Consider the following 14154-nt stretch of genomic DNA (forward strand, 5'->3'; position numbering starts at 1 on the left):
GTGAGTGGAGTGCAATCATGTGCATTGTATTGAAATGGTTAGTTGCATAATTGTGTTGCATGGATTTGTGGAGTGGAAATGTGGCATGGTGTGATGCGGAATTATATGGATAGTAATGATGTGGTATTGAGTGTATTGGAATTGTGTAGTGGGATTGTGTCATGGAGTGCAATTATGAGGATTGGCATTTTGTGATGTGGAGTGGTATGTACTGGAGTTTAATTATGAGGTGTGCTGTTGAATTGTGTGGCATGATGTGGAATTGTGTTGTGCATTGGATGCATGCGTTTTGTGGAATTGTGTTGATTTGAATTATGTGGTTAGTTGAATTATGTGGTGTGGAATGAAAATGCGTTGAGCTGAATTGGGTGGCATGGAACTGTGGGGCATTGAGTGAAGTTATGCTGATGGGAATTTTGTCAGCACTTCACCTAAAGCAGAGTGATTCTGCTTCTTTGCACCACAGCCTACTAAGGTAATAATTAATAATGAAATACAAAGAGAACACTTGGGCTTACTATAAGGAAAATGATACCACTGCGGGACTTCGTGTCCCATCATTCTGTTCAAAAACGAACTGCACTATGTAAATGCCCACTAGGGGCTGTTGCTATATAAATGCCGGAAATAAAAGTGACCGGATTCAGAAGCAGTGAGTGTTTCAAGTATTCTTTTTGAGCCCATGAGGAAGGGGCGGTGGCTCTGACATGCGTCGGCAATAGCAAAATAATGAGGTGCAGAGAATCGGACTGCTAAAGAAAACCGTATGGTTGGGAGAATTCGTGTGCGCTCCTATGCGCAAGGGCACATTGGTTTCAATATTTTACACGGCGGTCCAGCCATGGGGAGCTGCACCATCGCGGTTGGAAAAGGAAATAGACCAGCTGCGAGGCTGCCAGGTTGTACATCAGCTGCGGATCAGCACTTCACCTAAAGCAGAGTGAGTCTGCTTCTTTGCACCACAGCCTCCTAAGGTAATAATTGATAATGAAATACAAAGAGAACACTTGGGCTTACTATAAGGAAAATGATACCACTGCGGGACTTCATGTCCCATCATTCCGTTAAAAAACGAACTGCACTATGTAAATGCCCACTTGGGGCTGTTGCTATATAAATGCTGGAAATAAAAGTGACCGGATTCAGAAGCAGTGAGTGTTTCCAGTATTCTTTTTGAGCCCATGAGGAAGGGGCGGCAAAAGCAAAATAATGAGGTGCAGAGAAGAGGACTGCTAAAGAAAACCGTATGGTTGGGAGAAGTGTGCGCTCCTATGCGCAAGGGCACATTGGTTTCAATCGTTTGATAGTATGCAGCTAGGTGCTGCGGTTTATGGGGTTTGCGGGTTTGGGGTGTAGGTTTAAGGGATCAAGGATATGGATTTGGAGTTAGAGATTAAAGATATATGGTTAAGGGTTTAGACTGAATCACTACGGACTAGGTATATGGTTGAGGGTTATGGGTTTGAAGATTAGTGGTAAAGGTTTAGAGTTTGTGGGTCATGTTTAAAGGTTTGGCGTAAGGGTAAAGGGTTAAGCATATAGTGGTCACTGGTTTGTGATAAAGGGTTGGGAGTTAGAATAAATGGTTAAGAATTTGGAGTATAGCGATTTGGGGCATAGAGTTAAGAGTTGAAGTTAAAGATTAAGGGTATAGGGTTAAAGGTTAAGGGCAAGGGGTTAAGTATATAAAGTTGGGGCATAGGGTTAATGTTAAGGTGAAGGATTAAAGTAATAGCGTTAATATATGGGGTTTAGATTTTAATTTACCCATTTAGGGTATATGGGTTGCAATTAATGGCGTAGGATTAGGTATAAATGGGTTTAGAGGTTAATGAAACTGTGTATATAATTATATAGTCCTGGGTGAAATTTAAATGATGCCGGCGTATTTTCCATAATTTTGGAAATTTCACATTACGCTTGTTATGTGAAATTCCTAAATTATGACAATACAACATTTCACATAATTATGCATCTTCCGTGGTAAATGTTTACTGCCAATAGTATAACTTGTGGTTCCCACAGGAATAAGAGAACGTGTGCTGCTGCTGTTCATGGTGCGCTTTGTAAAATGCATCTTCACACCAAAAATGTACATGATGTTGCATTTCGCACTAAAATATAGCGTGAAATTAGAGATGAGCATTACACGTAAATCAGTGTAATTTCACATAATTGTGCTATAATTTCACATAATTGCTCGAAAGAATTAATTGTAGGTATAGAATTAAGACTATAGCGTTATAGATTTGGGCTACAGGAGTTACGGGTTAAGAGGTACAGTCTTAACCTCTATAATTGCCTTTGTTTAGTGTCAATGTTGGAAATTTCTTTAATATAAGGTACGGTGATGAATTTTACAATTATTTTTAGCCTACCTACATGAAGAAAAAAATCTTTGTATTGCATTTCTCAGTAACATCAATTAATTGTAAAAACACATCCGTTTCAAAGTGATTCAACTGAAAGTGTTAAAAAACATACCCGATGCCATTTTTCAGTAAAAATTCGAATTGGCAAGGTGCAACTGACCCATCTTTTCATTCAGTAGCTTAATCAGTAGGGAACACATGAAAACCACATACCTTGCACTCGCCACACGGCGAGTCGGTGATGCGGATAGCGCAAGGTAAGTGATTTTGTTTTTTAAAATGTTATTCTCCCTCGTCGTCGACTGTTGACTCCCCTCACCGCACCCCCTTGCCCCAGACACTCTTACCTGCATCGGCCTTGGCTATTTAAACAACTAAATGGTTCCAACAACTTCAGGATCTACTGAAAAGGCCAGAAAAACATGGTCACAACTGGTAAATTCCAAACTATTAGCTAATTTATCCACTTTATAGCCTCAACTGGGAAACACCCAAAGTTCCTGTTGCCAAACAAGGTAGTTAGTTCATTTGAAGTTCAATTAATATTTGTCCTTCTGTAAAATAATCCTTTGATGCAATGGAATTCCTACCAGTTATCAAGGCACTTTTGCAGTAAGTTTGTCTGGCACCCAGAAACATAGTGTATGCTTCTGCTTACTTTGTGGGTATTTGAAAACATAAGTAGTGAGTTCTGAACATCTCAATGCTTCCAGGTGATTGTAAATACTTTCCCATAGGGTAGTGTAAGCCTAAACAAAGTACAGGTAGCAGCCATTATTGTGTTTTGTGCCCCATTATAGTGTGTAAAATATACTTTGGGGTCAAGTCTTAAGCACCATAAGTTCAAGGTGCCTCTAGTTTCCATTGATAATCTTTCTTTTAAGTTCGCCCTCTTCTTCAGGAGGAATTCGTTTCCAAGAAAACAGAACTGACTGGACATTGACCATTATTAAGAGTTATAAGGTGTGCGCTATATAGTATTCTACTTCAGCCTTTGCAACATCTCCTCCGAGTAGGCCTTGTCTGCTAGTCCTCCACCACCACACAAAAGGGCACTGTTTGCTGCAAGTAATCATATCTACTACCCCGAGACACTAGAGGAAACAGACTCTTTCATTTAATATTATCCAGTGCACACGCAGATTTGGAGAATTTGGAGAAGACTTTATTCTGTTTTAATTATTTTCTTTATTTTTGTAAAGCAGAGTCTACAAAAATTGCAAGGCATTAAAACGAATGTAATTAACACCATGATCAAGTAATTGTGAATGCAAAGCACACAAGAGGGAGAGGGTGGTGAAAGGCAATTTGGATTCACTGATTTACTTGAAGAGTTGTTAGGTCTCGCCTACGCAGGATGCATGCGCTGCATAGAAGGACATTTAGCCGTCGCTCTGCTCTTATTGGAAGCGCACACTCGTGCTTGTGGCGGCATCCACCTTGTGGGAGCGAGCAGGGGGCGCTCCACAAGCACGAGTATGTGATTCCAAAAAGAGCAGACTGCACGCGCACACACGCACGCACGCACCACTCCCGGGCTTGTTCGTGCCTGTGGCCCAGCAGATTGCAGTAACCTCCGCAGGCCTCCATTATGAATTTATTTGACATTTGTTTTGGCTTCTTTTCAGCACATTACTCTCCAGACTCAAGCGGCGCATTGCCTTTTCAGACACCAGAACGTGTGATTTTTAAAACTTTATTTTTAACTTTTGCTTCAGACGTACATGCATTAGCCTATGATACAATAATTATTGTACACACTGGTTATTCCTCCTTATGGAACGGGCCATCTCAAAACATTTTAGGCGAGGCACATATTTTGGGCCATTATTTGTGCACACTGCTTCAGACCTGCTGAAGAAATACTGCGCTGCTTCCCGTTGATGGTTCCGGTCCCCCTCAGGAGGGGCAGTAGAGGTGACTGCCTATCATTACAAGCTGCCCTGCTTTTACTAATGACGTTAATATCACAGTGTAAATGGGTGACGCATCCTATGCCCAAACGTAAAAATAAACAACTGTTGTGGCCAGCAGCCTGGAAGGCTTGTGGGGTGAACGCGCTTCCCCTGGGGAGCAGAAGTCATCCAGCAGACCACGTGACCCCACTCCGCTGAATAAAAACATTTGTTAAGTACATTTGTTAAGCAGGGACAGCGCTTAAAAACGTTGCCGCTTGATTGAGAAGCCCTCTATTGGTTTTATTCGCGCACTTAGAAAATCGAATTTTGTAGAATTAGCACCTTTTAAAATTTACATATTGTATTCTGGTACTTACAATCCAGGCCGCCGCTGAGTGAGAGCGGTTCCTGCCCCCCCTCGAGAAATCGACAGAGCCTTCGGCTCTCCTGCCGCATTTTGAACTTCCGGGCCCGCCATCTTGGGGGAGGAACCCGATCACCTGTGCTAGGCCCCTCCCACCCCGAGGCCCTCGCCACTACAAAATGATTCCCCTTCCCAGGAGGCGCAGCGGACGGGCGCAGCGGCGGAGCCGGCGGGGCGCCGAAGGCGCGCCAAAGGCAAGCCTGTCTGCGCCCGTCCGCGACCGACCGGGAGCAGGGGCCACGACCGCTGGCCAAAATTCTCCCACACAATACTCCTCCTACACGCTACATCAACTACGAGGCTACACTAATGATCTTTGCCTCGCATCATGGGATCCCACCACAAAACACTTCAACTGCCCACACTGTAAGTATCAAAGCCACCCAGCCACACCCCCCCCTTCGTTCCGCATTCTTTTTCTTAACTGCAGATCCCTCCCTAAACATGCCACAGAAATATCCCTGTTGATCTCGGACAAAGACCCCAACGCCATTTTCCTCACGGAAACATGGCTCCAAACTGACTCCGACCCCGATGTCATTCAAGCACTCCCTGCAGAATACCAAATACTCTGAGCAGATCGCTCTTCTGGAAAGGGCGGCGGTATAGCTATCATTTATAAAAATTGCTACACCTGCCGCTCCTCTCCTACCAACCTATCCAGTTGCGAACACCTCACTTTCTCGCTGGACCTCTCCCCCACCTGCACATTTTCAGGGACTCTTATTTACCGACCACCTGGCACTCCAACTAACTTTATAAACCAGCTCGCCCCAGAGGTAGCCAGTGGTATCTGCTCCTCACCTAATTACACCCTATTAGGTGACCTTAATGTGCACCTGGACGACCCCCTGGACTCGGCAGCCGCCGAACTACGTAATAATCTACTAGCACTAGATCTCTCCCAGTTAGTACTGCAACCCACCCACGAAAAAGGGCACCTTTTGGACCCAATTTTTAGTAACTGTACCCATCTCACAGTTAGTCCATCCATCACCCTCCCATGGACGGACCACTTTCTGATCCCATTTTTTTGGGCACCATCAGGATCTAGCACCACATCACCCCCCGCCACTGGCAGAGACCGCAAATGGTCGCAACTCAATACTAACTTGTGGACATCCACACTGGAAGCCTCTGCTCCAGAGAACAACCCCGATCCGATTGTCAGCAATGACAACTTTAATAACTGGATCACCACCTCTTTAGACCTTATTATTCCACTCAAGGACATCAAATCCAAACAGAGACCAAAAAATGCCCCTTGGTACTCACAGGACCTGCGCACTCTTAAGAGAGAATGCAAAAGACTGGAACGGAAATGGCGCCTCGACTATTCACACACCAGCAAAATTGAATATCGGGCGTCCATTAAAATCTATAAAATCGACATAAAAAAAGCTCAAGCCAGTTTCTTCGAAAATAAGATTAATGAAGCAGCATCCAAACCCAAGGAGATTTACCAGATCGCAAAAAGCTTGCTCAAACTCCCCGACAAGCTACCAGATCCTCTGACCGCACAAACTCGTTGCAATGAAAAGGCCGACTACTTCTATAACAAAATAGCCACGATCTACTCCTTCTTCCCCCCACCCCCTCACCCCCTGTCAGTACAGCAGCACACCAGACCTACCCCTCCCACCTCCCTGGAAACCTTTCCACCTCTGGAACCTACCAGCCTAGAAACTATAATACTACAGGTAAAGTCTGGATCCCCCAGTACCCAGCCCCAGCTCGTTTCCTAAGAACAATTACCCCCACCATCCTCCCCATCATCCAGAACCTGATCAACAACTCTCTCTCAGCAGGGCTTGTCCCCCCGAAGTGGAAACAAGCTACAGTTAAGGCCCTCCTGAAAAAACCCAATCTAGATCAGATGAACCCGGGGAACTACCGCCCGATCTCCCTGTTACCGTGGATAACTAAAATCGCGGAAAAACACGTAAATCAATGTCTCAAAGAATTCCTGGAAACAAACAACTCTCTGGACTCCTCACAGACGGGGTTCTGTCCCATGCACGGAACAGAAACTGCTTTATTAGCAGTAACAGAAGGAGCTAGAAAGATCGTGGATCAGGGCGGCACTGCGGCCATTATCTTATTGGACCTCAGTGCCGCCTTCGACACTGTGAATCATGACATCCTATGCCACAGATTGTCAGAGCTAGGGATAACCTCCACTGCTGCGGCCTGGCTACATTCCTTTCTTTCAGACCGCTCTTTCCGAGTCTGTGAGGGTAATACCACCTCGCCCAGCAAACCTCTCAGTTGTGGGGTTCCCCAGGGCTCGTCCTTGAGCCCCACACTGTTTAACATTTATATGCTCCCCCTCGCAGAAATAATACGCCCTTTCGGCGTTCAAGTCGTGTCCTACGCCGACGATACGCAACTGGTGGTTACCCTGACTCATCCCTCCTCTTACTCCAGCGATCTCAGAGGCTGCATGGAAGCAGTATGCTCCTGGATGAGCCAGTCTTATTTGAAGCTGAACGGCGACAAAACAGAGCTAATGGTGCTGGGCAACTCCCCCCAAAAATCCATTGACTCTCTGTGGCCGCCGGCACTAGGCCCAGCACCCCCAGCCAGGGATACCATCAAGAGCTTGGTTATCTGGCTGGATAACGCATTAACCTTCGGCCACCAGGCAACCAAACTAGCAGCCACCTGCATGGGCATTATTAGACTCATACGAAAGATCCTACCGCTCCTCCCTTTTAAGGCCAGACAGATCATGGTCCAGGGTCTAATCCTCTCCCGGCTGGACTTCGGAAATGCCCTATACCTAGGAGCCCCCGATTCCACCCTGAAAAAACTGCAGGTTATTCAGAACTACGCTGCTCGCACTCTCCTGCGCATTCCCCGCCGGCAATCAGTGAAATCTGAACTAAGAGTACTTCACTGGCTGCCAGTAAAGGATAGAGTCAACTTCAAAAGCATGTGCATCGCCCACCGTGCTTACTGGAGGAAAGGAGCAATCCTGAATCACACCCTGATCACCCCCTACCATCCCAATAGGCAGCTGAGGTCGACCCTCGCCTTCCAAGTCATCAATCCCAGGTTCAAAAGAGAAAGAAGTGGAGGAAGAATGTTCTCAACAAACGCGGCAAGGCTCTGGAACTCCCTTCCACTCTCTATCCGCTCAGAACCTAACATCCTGCTCTTCCGAAAAAAACTAAAAACCTTCTTCTTCAGGCGATAACCTCGACCCGCTTCACCCACCTGTATTCTGCTAAAGCGCTGGGACGCCTGCGGGTAGCTATCGTGCTATACAAAAACCTATTCCATTCCATTCCATTCCAGCATCTCTGTGTGACATGCAGTACGTTAAACTAAATTTGTGGATTTAAATAATTGAGTTTCTCTATAAAGTCATGCATTTCATGAAAGCGAAACCTGATCTATTTGAGGGAAGTTGATTGCAAGGTCTAACTCTCATGCAAGGTTCAGGAAGGTGCTAACCTCCCACAGAGATTTTGCTGAAACAACAAGTCAATCACGCCGAGAAAGAGCAAAGTGTTCTCTCGCCTTAGTAAAGGCAGATTTTATTTGGTATTCGACATTTAAGTAGTGCACTGCCACTAATAATATGACGTCATAGTGCTTTCTGTAGTCGTGGAGGTGGCCTTCTAAACGCTTCATTGTGACCATTCCATGCCACAGTCGGAATAGGTTTGTGGGGATGTGCTGTAGGGTAATAGGATGCCCTCTCTTACGAGCATCAGAATTAATTGTTTTTTTAAGTGTCTGGAGATGTGTCAGAGATACAACTGAAAATCAGACACAGGCCTTTGACTGATTCTTGCAGCAAAAGGCGATGCCGTTTTCGAGCATCAGACATATGATCTCTGTGGGGCAGATCAGCTGCCAACCCCATTCTTTGCTTTTCGTAAATGTTTAGGCCTGGTGTTACCCACAACATTATATATATATATATATATATATATATATATATATTACCTACTGGCGGTCGCCAGTAGGTAGTTATAGTTAGGACCCCTTTTCCATAGGAAATCCGCAACATTCTATTTTGAATAACTTTGGCGCCGGTCGACGAATCCTCGCGAATTTCTCAAAATAGGTGGGGCGCTACGCTCCGCTCCTACCCTGAAAGTCTCGGGGGGATTCGTCAAGCGGGGGCTGAGATAAAAGGGGGGTCCCAAAACGCGTTTTTCCCATGCATTTTTCCGTAGGACCTTTAGAACGAGCTACAGCCCGAACGGCTGAACAGAATTACTAGAAATTTGGCAGAGAGGTAGTCCCTAGGTCAAGGAAGTGCCTTTTGTAGGTTTGGTGTAAATCTGTTCAGTAGATTCTGAGAAAATAGCCTTTAAATCAATATATATATCTGAGCCCGCTTACGGTACGCTTACCGTACGCTTACCGTAAGCGTACGGTGGCGTGCGCGAGCGCGATTCTGATTGGCTCTTAGATCTTAGTAAACATTCGAATCGGCCGAAACCAGGAAGCGGCGTCCGCCATTTTGTCTCTCGCACTGAGTGTTATTTATCAAACATGATGCCCAAAAACATGTTACGGGGCTGTTTTGACAACTCCCTCCCACATAGTCATGTTGAGGGAGTCCCCAAACATCCCCCACGAGCAAAAACGGTATTATTTTTTTTTCGGCAATTTCGCCGATTACGCTTACCGTACGCTTACCGTACGCGTACGGTTAAAAATAAAAAAATCAACACTTTCTCCACCCCGTGTGCAAATGGTGGCCGAAGGCCCCCATTTGTGCATGGCTTATTAGAGCACAGAAATTCCCAAAAAAAATTCAACAGATTACCGATCACAAGGAAGCGCATAATATGTCCTCCATGTGCGCACGGTGCGCGAAGCGCATCGTGCGTACATGGCCCATCTAGCGTAACGTGGGCACGGCACTAACTGCGTAAAGTGGGTGCGCGGTGCGCGAAGCGCACCGCGTGCTCACTGTGCGCACACGGTGCGCGAAGCGCACCGTGCGCGCACGGAACGAACTGCGTTAAGTGGGCGCACACGCCACGAATGGCGTAAAGTAACTTAGCATTTAAAAAACCGTACAAATTCACTGAAAAAACCATAGGTTTCACACACGTTATAGTTAGGAATTAGCATTTAAAAAACCTTGCAAATTCACTGAAAAAACCATAGGTTTCACACATGTTATAGTTAGCGGAAATTTTACTGATAAAAAACCAATGAAATTGCCCCGTTATAGTTAGTGCTGGCAACTATAACTCACGCGACCGCAATCTTCTGCTGATGACATATGTGTCTTTATGAAAAAAAAATATTTGTAATATATGTATAGCTAAAAATGTATGGAAGAAGACATGGGCAAATAAGTGTCTAAATACAGTATTAGCATCAGCAGAGGATTGCGGTCGCGTGAGTTATAGTTGCCAGCACTAACTATAACGGGGCAATTTCATTGGTTTTTTATCAGTAAAATTTCCGCTAACTATAACATGTGTGAAACCTATGGTTTTTTCAGTGAATATATATATATATATATATATATATATATATATATATATATATATATATATATATATATTCCAATCGAAAGCACTCCAAATTGAAAACACCACTCGTAACGTGATTTTCTCCATCATTTATTGGCAGGCTACAGAGTAACTGACGCGGCAGTTTCAGCAGTTCATGCGCCTCTCTTTTGCCATACGCGTTTCAGGTAACTTCTCCCTTGTTCACTGGCTAGGCTTCGTGGAGACCAGGTGGGCAACAGTGACACCGCATTTGCAGCGTGATTTTCAAGCCTTCCATAGTGGGCGTGTCTTTTCAGGCATTGTGGTACTTGTAGTATTTGTAAAATACCCCACCAACTTGCTCCTGTAAGTATCTCTTACCCGGTTGGGTCTGCCTTCTGTGCCGTGTAGCGACTCTGTTGTTCGTAGTCCACCAACAGGTCACGTTGCTCCTAGGCACCTTAATTCACAGTGCTGCGGACTCGCTCAGTCGGCGATGGGGTGTTTTCGCGACCTGGAGTCGGCCGCTATACATTCCAATCGAAAGCACTCCAAATTGAAAACACCAATCGTAACGTGATTTTCTCCATCATTTATTGGCAGGCTACAGAGTAACTGACGCGGCAGTTTCAGCAGTTCATGCGCCTCTCTTTTGCCATACGCGTTTCAGGTAACTTCTCCCTTGTTCACTGGCTAGGCTTCGTGGAGACCAGGTGGGCAACAGTGACACCGCATTTGCAGCGTGATTTTCAAGCCTTCCATAGTGGGTGTGTCTTTTCAGGCATTGTGGTACTTGTAGTATTTGTAAAATACCCCACCAACTTGCTCCAAGGAAAGGAGAAGTTACCTGAAACGTGTATGGCAAAAGAGAGGCGCATGAACTGCTGAAACTGCCGCGTCAGTTACTCTGTAGCCTGTCAATAAATGATGGAGAAAATCACGTTACGAGTGGTGCTTTCAATTTGGAGTGCTTTCGATTGGAATGTATAGCGGCCGACTCCAGGTCGCGAAAACACCCCATCGCCGACTGAGCGAGTCCGCAGCACTGTGAATTAAGGTGCCTAGGAGCAACGTGACCTGTTGGTGGACTACGAACAACAGAGTGGCTACACGGCATAGAAGGCAGACCCAACCGGGTAAGAGATACTTACAGGAGCAAGTTTGTGGGGTATTTTATAAATACTACAAGTACCACAATGCCTGAAAAGACACGCCCACTATGGAAGGCTTGAAAATCACGCTGCAAATGCGGTGTCACTGTTGCCCACCTGGTCTCCACGAAGCCTAGCCAGTGAACAAGGGAGAAGTTACCTGAAACTCGTATGGCAAAAGAGAGGCACATGAACTGCTGAAACTGCTGCGTCAGTTACTCTGTAGCCTGCCAATAAATGATGGAGAAAATCACGTTACGAGTGGTGTTTTCAATTTGGAGTGCTTTCGATTGGAATATATATATATGTATATATATTATCTACTGGTGGTCGCCAGTAGATAGTTATAGTTAGGACCGTGTTTCCATAGGAAATCTGAAAATTCTATTTTGAATAACTTTGGCGCCGGTTGACGAATCCTTGGGAATTTTTCAAAATATTTCAATATTTTTATTAACGGATCTTGATAGAACTCAAGAGGTCTTGTTTCCCTCGGGCATGATTTGAATGAGGGGTCAGACAAAAGTTAAAAGCAACATGCAATACATATAATTTAAAAATAATTGAAAAATGTCTATCAATAAAAGCACAACATTAAAACATTTAAAATCCTTGGGCATCACATTGGACAGAAACATGTCAATGAAGGAGCACATCAACAACTCAGCCAAAAGATCCCTTTGCACACTAAAACATCTAAAATTAAATCAAACCTTTTTATACAACCCAATGATCTTAAGACTGTAGTGCAATCACGTGTCCTCTCTAAACGGGACTATGGCAAAGCCATCATCACTGGAACTCCAAAAAGTCACCTTGCACCCATGAGAGACACTCTCAATGCAGCGGCCAGACTTCTCACAGGAATAAAGTGGTTTAAGCACATGTCACCTGCCCTTAAGAGTCCCACCTAGACTTCCCATTGAAGGAAGATTCATCTTCAAGACTACCTGCATCACCTACAAAGCCCTTCATAAAAAAAAACCCACATACCTAGAAACCAAATTTATTTTGAGAGCAGGTAGAGGCCGGGCACTGGGAAGTTCCAACTCACTTCATCTCATACCCCCTAATCTGAAAACGAAATCCACTCTGGCACGCTCCTTCTCAGAAAATGCCCTCAGGATATGAAACTAACTACCCAAAGACCTCCGCCGGAACCCCTCCTTTTCTTGCTTTAAACGAGACCGCAAATCTCTGCTACTTAACAACTACTTCAACACACTTCAAGTTGATCCACGTTCCCCAAAGAGCTTGCCCCACTCTACAGACTTCTTCATTGTGGTCTCCTGACCCAGTCCGTCCCTACTTTGGCACTAACATCATTACCTTAATGCTGTAATTGTCATGTACTTTTCCTGATGGATCTCACTATTTTAGTGATGTTTTGTATATACTTCCCTTTAACGGCATTTGACCCACACATATACTCACATATATCTCAAATTAGCCTATGCTCACAACTTGTAAAGCGCACTGATACCTTTGGGTCTAGCTAGCGCTGTTTAAAACTCTAAAATATATAAATAAATAGATTGCCTTTGTGTTACATAAAAGATTCAGTGAATTCAATATTTGAATAACCATTTTGAGTTGCAGTATTGTAAACCAGGGACCTCACCCTCTCTTGTCAGATGTATCTTTTTTTGCAACCTGGTTCTTGTTATTTTGCTGTTCCCATTATAGACAGAACTACAAGTACTAGAATGCAGTGCATCAACAACTCACACTGGAAATGGAAACATGCAAGGTCACTGTGTGTAGGGTCTAATGGATGATTTCTTATACACATACACAGCATGAAAGCCTTTTACTTCGTTGTTTCCAAAAAGTAAGTTTGTGTTTTCATACTGGAATAACAGGAATGTTCAGCATCATTGCAATTTTAGTTTCCAAACTAAAATCCCTCTCTGGTGCATAACAAGGGATACCAAAGCAGTGTCTATGGGCCTGCTAGGAAGGGGACCAAGCACATGATTTTATTGGGCAGATGATGATAATGCCAGGTGGCTGTAAGGGAATTATTGCTGAAAGGGGAGTCTGAAAGGCTTTACTGAATTGCAAAATGGTTTAGTGCATATTAAAAAGTAATTTTGTGGTTGCAAACCCTATGTCTTTGTGAATAGCAGGGACTGGGAATCCTCCAAAATTGTTTGCTTTGAAGGTTCTATGTTAGGTAAAGAATTAATTTATATTCAAGTGGTATGTAGCTGTTAAATATGTCATTTTAAAAAAAATGTTTTTCAGTGAAATATTTACTTTTCTGTTTTGTGTACCGGAAAACAAAATACAAATATCATACATAGAAGTTAGGTCTACAGGTTTCCCTGAGGACAATTCCATATCTAGACTATAACTCATCCCACAAGTATATATATTTACTTGATTCTTTGGAGTGAGGAACCAATCAGCTTATCTTGCAGGGGGCCCCCCTCAAGTTTTGTTACACCACTGTCCCTAGCTATCTAACCCTATCTAGGTAAGTGCCTGTCAAACTGCCCTTTCCCTCAGCCTGGCAGATGCTCACCATATTTGAAAAAGGTGATGGGGGGCGGAGCTCCCACATCCGTAATCACAGGCCGTTTCTGCTGGCATGTACATTGAAAGAAACAAAAAACTAGAAAAAAACTAAAATATCGGAAACATAGAGAGGGGCACACATAGAAACAAAGAGCATGAGACAAAAAGGTGAGAAAGCAAAAAAACGAACTGATGAGAGAAATTGGATGGGCAGCTAGAAAGGCATTGCTTAATTTGTAAAACACACAAGATGATGGACGGAATGTTGCACAATGGCAAAACATTCACCCCCAGTCACAGATCTGGGTTTAATCCATC

The 14154-nt window shown here is 44.2% G+C and overlaps 1 long non-coding RNA gene across 1 annotated transcript in view; it reads left to right on the forward strand.

Annotated features, from left to right (window-relative positions):
* The first annotated feature begins 674 nt into the window (after positions 1 to 674).
* The window catches only part of LOC146861055 (uncharacterized), a 58215-nt gene continuing 44735 nt past the window's right edge, over positions 675 to 14154 (forward strand). The window contains exon 1 of the long non-coding RNA XR_014979230.1: positions 675 to 974. This is a non-coding gene — a long non-coding RNA (uncharacterized LOC146861055). The remainder of the gene's footprint in view (positions 975 to 14154) is intronic.

This window comes from Triturus cristatus, chromosome 3_1, assembly GCF_964204655.1.
Source record: "Triturus cristatus chromosome 3_1, aTriCri1.1, whole genome shotgun sequence".
Classification (NCBI taxonomy): Eukaryota; Metazoa; Chordata; class Amphibia; order Caudata; family Salamandridae; genus Triturus; species Triturus cristatus.